At 42.1% G+C, this 9,864-nt stretch overlaps 1 pseudogene; it reads right to left on the reverse strand.

Moving 5' to 3' along the window:
* Positions 1–6,962: 6,962 nt before the first annotated feature.
* On the reverse strand, positions 6,963–7,798 carry LOC148140746 (uncharacterized; annotated as a pseudogene).
* Between the last annotated feature and the right edge of the window lie 2,066 nt (positions 7,799–9,864).

The raw sequence follows: 9,864 nt of genomic DNA on the forward strand, positions 1-9,864 counted from the left end.
CTGTTTTTCTTTAATATTATGTGTTTACCAAGAACCATAAAATAGAGAGTCACGGATGCTGGAAAACCGAAACTGCTGTCAAACCTCAACGAATTTGAAAGCATTTGTGGAAGAGAGTAGAGAGAGGGTTCGAGTCCAGTGACTCTTCATCAGTTCTACCAGCAATGTCTGGTCACGTTGCCAAAGAATCATCCTGATCTCCAGACAACTTAACTCAAGGATACAACTCCTTGTGCGTTTCTCATACATGAGTGCTCATATTCACTCACATCTGCTTTGAAGTCGGCATTTCCGAAAACTGCTTATGCCAATAACATTTCTCTCAGGGCTAACCTGCTGCAACATGTTTTCTATTTTGGATTATCGTCTATCTTTTGCGACTGCAAATTTCAACAAAGGAGATGCCTGGCAGTTCGATCTTGAACTCTCCACCGGTTTGTCAGTGCACTGCTTATCTGTCTGGATATCACGCACATCTAAATAGATAGATTGGTTTCACTGCAAAGCCGATGGGATTCAGCCACATAGTCCAAGGAACAACAATCATTGCAGAACACACATGGAAGCATAAATATGTATATAAACAGAAACCGTTCCCTTAGCTGATGTAGCACGAAAATACAGATGTAATGAAAGAATGAAAATACATGTGTGCTAGTGATTTAGAACGAGGAAAAGAAAACATGGGAAAAGGGTTAGGTTTGAGAGGGATTACGGAGCACAGATGCGTGAGGGCGCTGGGTTTCGCAGCTTCGAACAGGGATTGCCATCACGTATCATTATACTTCCCTTCGTGTGTTCTTTTGCCAGGTGTGGCAGTGTATCACCTATGTCAAAATGAAAATGTGCCATGATTTGGACTCGAACCGAGGTTGCGGCAGCCGCAATGCAGAGTACTAACCACGATAGGATCACAGAGACGCACAGCAAACAAGGCACTTGCGTTCCCTCTCGGGTTCACTTATAAAACACACCGGCTGATATGGAAAGATTGAGAAGACCCTTTGCTCCATAGAAAAGAGGTGAACAGCTTTTCACCAGTGCGAACCCACGAGGATGTGACATCTCCCTGCCCTGGATTCACTGATGCTGCAGAAGGTTGGATCAATGGGTCAATGTTGTTCCACAATAAAAAAAATATACGACCCAATGTGATCTGGTTGGTATGTCAGCAGATAAGAGGAATCGTAGAGTCACAGAGATCAGGGCAGTGAAGAAGGCCTTTGGAACACTGGTCTTCATCAGCCAGACCATTGAGTGTAGACATTGGGAAGGTGTATTGCTGTTGTCCAGGATGTTGATGAGCAGCACTTGGAGTATTGTGATCAGTTTTCGTCACCTCGTTACTGGAAGGGTGTTAGAAGACCAAAGACATAGGATTTGAAGCAAGTCCATTCGGCCCATCGAGAACACTCCGCCATTTAATTATGGCTGTTGGGCGTTTCAACTCCACTTAACTCCAATCTCCCTGGAGTCCTAATTCCTTGTGAGATTAATAATTTATCAATCCCTGCCTTGACGATCCCCAATGCCTCGGCGTCCACCACGCTCTGTGACAATGAATTGCACATGCCTACCAGTCTCTGGCTGAAGAAATGTCACCTAATTTCCATTCTAAATTGACCCCCTCTAATTTTAAGGCTGTGTCCAAGGGGCTTAGACTCCCTGTCTAATGGAAACAACTTCCCAGCATCCACCCTTTCTAAGCTATGCATTATCTTCTAAGTTTCTTTGATTTCCCCTCAACCTTCTAAACTCTAATGAATAGAATCCTAGGATCCTCAGCCAATCATCATATGTTAGACCTGCCATTCCAGGGATCATCCGTGTGAATCTCCACTGGAAATACTGCAGTGCCAGTATGTCTTGCCTGAGGGGTGGGGCCAAAAATTGGATACAGTATTCTAAATGGGACCTAACTAGAGCTTTATAAAGTCTCAGAAGCACGGCACTGCCTTTATATTATTAAACTGGAAAGACTGCAGAATAACTTTACAAGGTTGTTGCCTGGACTCAATGGTCTGAGTTATGGGTAGAGGTTGGAAAAACTAACGTATTTTTCTTCAGAGCATTGGAGACCGAGAGGTCACCTTGCATAAGTGAATAAGACCATGAGAGGCATAACTAGCGTGAATGCACTCAGGTTTGCGGATTTGAGGACTAGAGGGGATTGGTTTAAGTTTCAAGAGGGTGGTAGGCACATGGAATGAACTGACATCTGAAGTGGTTGAGGCCGGTGCATTACCATTTGGACAAATACATGGATATGAAAGGTTTAGAAGGTATGGGCTAAGTGCAGGGAAATGGGTTTAGAGTGTATGTATAATTCGGTCGGATTGGACCAGTTTGGGCCAAAGGAGCTGTCTTCATGATGTTGGACTCTATGACTCTATCTACAGCACAAACAAACAAACAAAAAAAACACCGACCTTTACCCCATTCATCAGCTGCAGGTCAACATCCACTCAATTTTTCCTATCCTTTTTCCAGCATTTGAGCAATAGTCCGGTATGGCTTGCCATTCCAATTGTATATCCAAAAGTGTCATAAATTTCATGAGCATTGGTGCCTATACACACACTTACAGAGAATGAGTTCCTGAGTTCAACCACCCTGTGGGTAAAAAGTTTTCTTTTCCTCTTACATCTCCTCTAAAACTCTTGTTTCTTACTTAAAATCTATACACTGACGCTGGGGCGGTGGATGGTGGTAAAAATATTTTACTGTCTACACTGTGTATGGCCTACATAAGTTTATACATCTCAGTCATCTCCCTCATCATCTCCACCCCTCCAAGGGAAACTCTACTCTCTTCAGAAATAAAATAACCCAGCCCAGGCAATACCCTGAAAAATCTTTTGAATGAATGAATGATTTACTTATTACCACAAGTGAAAAGTGAAATTCATTGCCATGCTCCAGCACCATTTACGGTTCCAGAAGATAATCTGGGGACAACATGACTGCTACCACTGCACATGATTAATACCACATTGGGGCTACCATGGCACTGCTGATACAACTAGTGCTCCTGCCAATCTCTCAGGAACCTTATGCACTGTCACTGCTGAAGACCACCGTCCTGCTTCTGAAGGCAACTGCCTTCGCTGCTGTCAGCAGAGGCTACTTTGCCATCGTTATCATCTTGAAAGCTGGTGCCACTGCCACTGCCTTGAGTGCTGCATTGATGAGCCTACCAGCACTGATGTCCTTATGCTCGAGTGCCATCTTTCACCACTGAGGCCACATTCACAGCCATCGCAAGCTCTTTGAAGGCGGACTCACTAAGAGGAGTCACGAGCGGCACATGTCAGGAGACCAGGCTCACTCTTGCCCTGCCAACAATGCTGAAAAGTCTTTAAAAGAGCAAAAGAAAGAAAGCATCACAGCAAAACAAAAGAGCAAAAATAAAATGTAAAAGAGAAACGAGAAACAGTTAGTGCCATTATTCAAGAAGGGCTGTAAAGGAAAGCTTGGGAACTATAGACCAGTAAGCCTAACTTGGTAGGAAAGTTACTTGAATGGATTTTGAGAGATAAGATATGTATGCATTTAAAAAGCCAGGGTTTGATTCGGAAAAGTCAGCATGGGAGCTCATGTCTCACAAGTTTATTAGAGCTGTTTGATGACCAGGAAGATTGACGAGGGCAGGGGGGTGGATGTAGTCTATGTGAGTTTCATTACAGCCTTCCACGTGATAGGCTGCTCTGGAAGGTTAGATCGCATGGAATCCGGGGGAGCGAGCAAATTGGATACACAATTGGTGCGATGGGAGGAAGCAGAGTGTAATAGTTGAAGAATGCTTCTTGAACTGGAGATCTGTGACTGGTGGAATGCCTCGGGGGTCGGTGCCGGGCTAATTGATGTTTATGAGCTATATCTAGATTTGGATGAGAATGTAAAAGGCACGATTAGTAAGTTTGCAGATGGCATTATAATCGAAGGTATTGTGGACAGAAAGGAAGCTTCTCAGAAATTGCAGGAGGACCTTGATAGCTGAGAAAGTGATCTAAGAAATGCCAAATGGAGTTTAATATTATAAGTGTAAGGGATTGAATATTGGAAAATGAAATCGAGGCAAGGGTTTTATGGTAGAGCGTTAAGGAATGTAATGTAACAGACGGAGCTTGGAGTTCAGGTGCATGGTTCTCTGAAGATGGAGTGACAGGTAGGCAGGGCAGTGAAGAAGGCTTTTGGCACACTGGTCTTCATCAGTCAGTGCATTGAGTAGAGGTGTTGGAAAGTTATGTTGTAGTTGTACAGGATGTTGGTGAGGCTGCACTTGAAGTATTGTGTTAGTTTTGGTCACCTTGCTGTAGAAAGCATGTTATTTAACTGTAAAGTGTGTAGAATAAATTTACAAGGATGTTGGCTGGTCTCAAGAGTGTGAATGAGAGGGAGAAGTTGGACCAACTCGGAGTTTTTTCTTGAGTATATAGGAGATTGAGGGAGGAACGTTATAGAGGTAGGGAAGATCATGAGAGGGAAGGATAGCGTGAATGCATTCAATGTTTTTTTTCCTCACGATTGGGGAATCAAGGATGAGAGTGCATCGGTTTAAGGTTAAAGGGGAAGAATGAAAGGAAAACAGAGGGTCAACGTTTTAACACGGAGGGTTGTCAGCTGCCAGCGGAAGTGGGTATATTAACAACATTCGAAAGGCATTTGGACAAAAGCATTGACAAGAAAGCTTTAGAATTATGGGTCAAGTGCAGGGAAATGCGGTTTGTGTTTCTGGATCAGTTTCGCCAGAGGGCCTGTCTCTGCCCCATAGGAATGTATGACTCTGAAAGCATACAGAGGCCAATGATCCTGGGCCAGGATCTCTAACACAGTGTTATTTCTCTGCTATCATCTTGGAAAATTCTGTGCGCCCTCTCCAGTGCAATCACATCTCTCCTATAAATGTGGATTCCTATACTGTATACAATGATCTAGCTGCGGCTAAATGAACATTTTTTTTACAATTCTAGCACTTACATTTTCCTGCTCTTTAATTCTGTACCTCAGCAAATAAAGGCAAGTATCTCATACAGAGTCAGAGAGTCATAGAGATGTGCAGTATGGAAACAGACCCTTCAGTCCAACCCGTCCATTCCGACCCGAAATCCGAACCCAATCGAGTTCCACCAGCCAGCACCCGGCCGATATCCCTCCAAATGTTTCCGATTCATATACCCGTCCAAATGCCTTTTAAATGTTGCAATTGTACTAGTATCCCATATGCCTCTTAACTATTTTAACTAATTATCCTGGGTGAAACTTTTTCCCACCAATGCAACAAATTAAGGACATCGCTCCAGTGCAAAGATGCTAGTGCTTCTGCAGGTTATAAACTCTTCTGGAACTCTCGTGAGCAATTAAATGTAAGTGTGACAGCAAATGATTATCAGGGATAGTTAAAGACAATAAACCGTGAGATGGAAGAGGTGGATCTGATTTCTGGAGTAAGATTTATGAGGGCATGAGATTTGGAAAGTGCAAATATGTCTTGCTGTCCATATGTTTCTTTCTACAACTGATTCCTCATTGTGTTCATTGACCAGGTGCGGCAGACAGCAAAATATCTCAAAAACAATATGGCTGTGGCCACAATGAAGAGTAATAACCATGATATGATCATGGTGATACAGATCAAATGGTAATCTGTAGCTTGCTTACAGTTAACTCACAATGCACATAGCTCAATCAGACAAAATGCTTGGCACAGCAATTAAATATAAAGGGGCGAACTGACTAAGAACATTAGTTGATAATTCAATGGATGGAAGAATTGATAGAATCCCTTCCCATGTACAGAGCAGGTAAATGGCTTTTCAGCTGTGTGAAGCCGGTACGATGTGAAGAGTTTGGAGGTAGAGCGAGAGAGTGAGAGACATACATAACTTGACAAAGTGAAGACAAAGCTGTAGTACCTGGAGTTTTTCATGAACTGAATATGATATTGAGACGCCAAAGTCAGCAACCTTGAACTTGGCAGCATCTCATGAGGTCATCCGGAGATTTACCTGGACTCGCCTTGGAATTTCTGTAGCTACAAAAGGAAGTGAGTAGCTGAGATTCTGTGAAGAGTTACTCAACCCCTGACTCAAAAAGTCACGAAACGTAAATCAGAAGTGTAATAGAATACACTACACAAGCCTGGATGAATACAAATCCACAAACATCCTTCAGGGCAAAACAACCAATGTGATGAAAACGCCGTTCAGCACCTAAGCTTGTAATTAATATATCTCTGGTACACAGTGGCACATGACCATCTACAAGGTATAGTGTCACAACATGACAATGCGTGTGAATCTCAAGAGAAGTGAGGACAGGCCAGAAAAGAACTCCGAAGCAGTGAAACTCTAGTGGTCCAAGTCGATGATCATCAGAATAGTTAGAAAAAGGAAAGAAAATCTCGACACTACTCATTTAGTGTCTTGAAATGCTTGGCAACCTCTGTGTCAGAAGATTCTTTGCAGTCTAGGGATGGGAATAATCCAAACTGACAGTCGACCTTCTCTTTGGCTCAGTCTGTATATAACTGAGGAGACCTGCTAAATTCAAATGGCAAGTATTTAAAATCATGCTGACTTTTATCCCAGATTGACAAAAACAATGGGGGCGCTCCATTAAAACAGAAAATTCTCCCAGGTTTATCTGCAAGAGCAGAAACTAACCACAATGAAATTGAAGAGAAGTTTGGAGATATGCTGAGAAATACACCACTTTATGCTAAGCAACCACATCTTTATTTTGTATGCTGGAGGACATTTACATTGCTGACTCTCCTTTGAAAATCCAACTGTGGGCAATGGAGTGATATAGAGTCAACCTTGTTTGATTAAGTAGCTATATTTATTAATTTAGCAATGTGACCAGGCTGGAGTTTAGTTCCATCAGCAGAAATGTCAGAGTGTGGTTCACTTGTGGATGTGATTAACAGCAGTGACAAAAGCAAGGTCCATTCTCTGCAATCAGTTGTGAATTTGTTGGTGTTTTAGCAAGTTGGATGACTGAGTGAATCCTTTCCCACATAGAGAGCAAGTGAATGGTCTCTCCCCAGTGTGTACTTGCTGGTGCGTCTTCAAGTTCGATAAACGTGCAAAGGTTTTCACGCAGCCAGAGCATTTGAAAGGTCTCTCATTGGTGTGAACTCGCTGGTGGGTGAGCAGGTGGAAGAACTGAGAAAATGCCTTCTCACAAATCGAACAACTGCCTGGCTTCTCCCCAGTGTGAACCCACTGGTGAGTCAGGAAGTTAGAAGACTAAGTGAATACCTTTCCACAAATAAAGCAGGTGAACGGCCTCTCTCCGGTATGGTCTCGCTGATGCTTCAGAAGTTTGGATGAACGAATAAATGTCTTCACACAATAAGAGCTACTGTGTGGCTTCTCCCCGGTGTGAATTTGTTGCTGTGTCAGCAGGTGAGAGGAAAGGATTGGGTGAATCCTTTCTCACTCACGGAGCAGGTGAATGGCCTCTTGCCCGTGTGAAGCTGCTGGTGGTTCGGCAGGTTAGATTATTCTGAAAAACACTTGCCCCATTGCGAGCAACTGAACGGCCTCTCCCCAGTGTGACTACGCAGATGTATCGCTAACTGAGATGGGTCGTTGAATCCCTTCCCACAGTCCCCACATTTCCATGGTCTCCATGGTCTGGGCGGCTCTGTGACTCTCGAGGTTGGATGATGAGTTGAAGTCTTGTCCACACAAAGTACAAATGTACATTTGCTCCTGCTGCAAAGGTTAAATGTTTTATTCAGAAATGATAACTCGTAGAAGATCTTTTCACAGTCAATGCTTTGGAACATTTTCAGTCAGGCGTCTGGGTCTTGGTGTTCTCCCAGTCATATCGATGCTTGAAATGTTTTGAACAGGCAAATGGAGCAAACGTGTCTCCTTTCACATTCAAATGCCGAGAATTACCAGGATCTGTTCGTCGTCAAGCAATACTGTCAAGTCTGGATATTACATGGTCTTTTGAGTTTTCTGATCTCAACTTTTCTTCTAAATGTCCCTGTGAAAAGAGGTTAAAATAATCACTACTCAAGGTAAAAAACAGAATTTCAGAATAGGCATGTATAGTTTCTATGGAACATTCTTTCCCCTATTGTTCCATCAAAACTGTAAGTACTCACCCCATACATTTTCTTTTGTCCCTTTGGAGAGATTTCAATCTGTCACACTTCTCCAAACTTTCTCTCCTCTCTGTCTTTGCCTTCTTTTGGTTGAGTTCAATTCTCCAACCCTAGTTGCAAAGTGACAATAAGGTCAACGAGTCAATTATCACCAGTGTCTTGAAAACCAGACTGCTCCCTCTCCCATCATAAAAGTTGGCTGCCATTTTTATGACCCTGACCTGTTAACAGGAGACCCTGCTGACCCAAACCTGTCTCAATGGACAAATGTGGGTTTCGAGCTTTTCATGTAATTTTCAGTTTTTTCTTCTTCACATTTTCCTCCTTATTACTTACCAAATATCCTGCAGTTCTCTCCTCGAATACTGGCACAATTAAGTAATACGAACAGCTTTTTAATATTTAACTAATCTAAAACTCTCATAACCTTGCACAACACTATCGTGTCAACACCCAATCTCCTTTGTTCTAATGCCAACTTCTTCAATCTAATATTCCAATTTCCTATATCGCTGGAACCATTCTAATAATATCACCTGTCCACCTCATTTAGACTCCTAAGCTGTGCTGACAAAATTGAATACACTGCCATTTATCTCGCAAAGCTAGAGCTTTTTGGGGGTTTACAATAAATTCACAACTTTTGTACTCAAATTTCTGACTGGCAGTCTGTGAACAGTGGGTTCTACAAGGATCAATGCTTGCATCTCCGTTGTCTGAAATACATATAAATAATTTGAAGAAAATATTGATGGCTTGAATAATATCTTTGCAGACAACACAAAAATTGGTGGAGTTGTGAAGAGTAAGGAAGGTTGTTAAAGGATACATCAAGAAATAGAGTAGTTGGAAATTTGGGCAGAGAAACAGCATATGGAGTGTGAACAAGTGTGAAGTCATGCATATTGAGAGGCTAAATGCACAAAGAGAGAAAGTATATATTAAATAGCAAGCCTCTCAGGATCATTGACATACAGGGGGATCTTGGGTTGCAAGTCCATAGCTTCCTGAAAATGGCAACACAAGTGGATATCGTGGCAAAGAAGAAAATAGTTAACATTAGCTAGCAAAACATATAGACAATTGGTAAATGAAACGTAATACAGAAAAAAATAAGTTGATGTCTTTTTAAAGAAAGGAAACAAAAACAATTTTGACTAAAATGCACAGTTCTAAAGAGTGAGGAGGATCAAAAGTACAATACTTATCAGGATGGTAAATCCTTGAAGTTTGTTGTACAACCTGGAAAAAACATCAAGAAAGCATAATTTTTAATGGATAGAGGAATCAACATTCAAGATAGAACTGCACAATGCAGAAACATACTCCAGCCTCCAATATATGTGCTGACCATGGTGCCATTCCAAACTGCTTGCACGTGGTCCATACCCCACTATTCTCCACCTCTTCAGGTGTTTGTCTAAAAGACCTTTCAACATTGCTATTATATCTACTTCTACCAGCTCCCTGAATAGTGCATTCCAGGCACCTAACACTCTTTGTTTAAAAACATCTGCACAGCTTTAACATTAACTCCATCATTTAAACCTATGTTCCCTCGTATTTGGCATTTCCATACTGGGAAAAATACACAGACTACACACTTCTATCAGGTTCCCCCCCACCCCCAACCCCCCCTCAGCCTCTGACACTCAAATGAAAACAATCCGTTTGTTCAATCTCTCCTTTTAACTAATATACTACTATCTAGACAACATCCTACAAAACTTCTCCAGCCT

This window comes from Chiloscyllium plagiosum, unplaced genomic scaffold, assembly GCF_037043375.1.
Source record: "Chiloscyllium plagiosum isolate Xiang-an unplaced genomic scaffold, Cpla_swu_hap1 HiC_scaffold_35, whole genome shotgun sequence".
NCBI lineage: Eukaryota > Metazoa > Chordata > Chondrichthyes > Orectolobiformes > Hemiscylliidae > Chiloscyllium > Chiloscyllium plagiosum.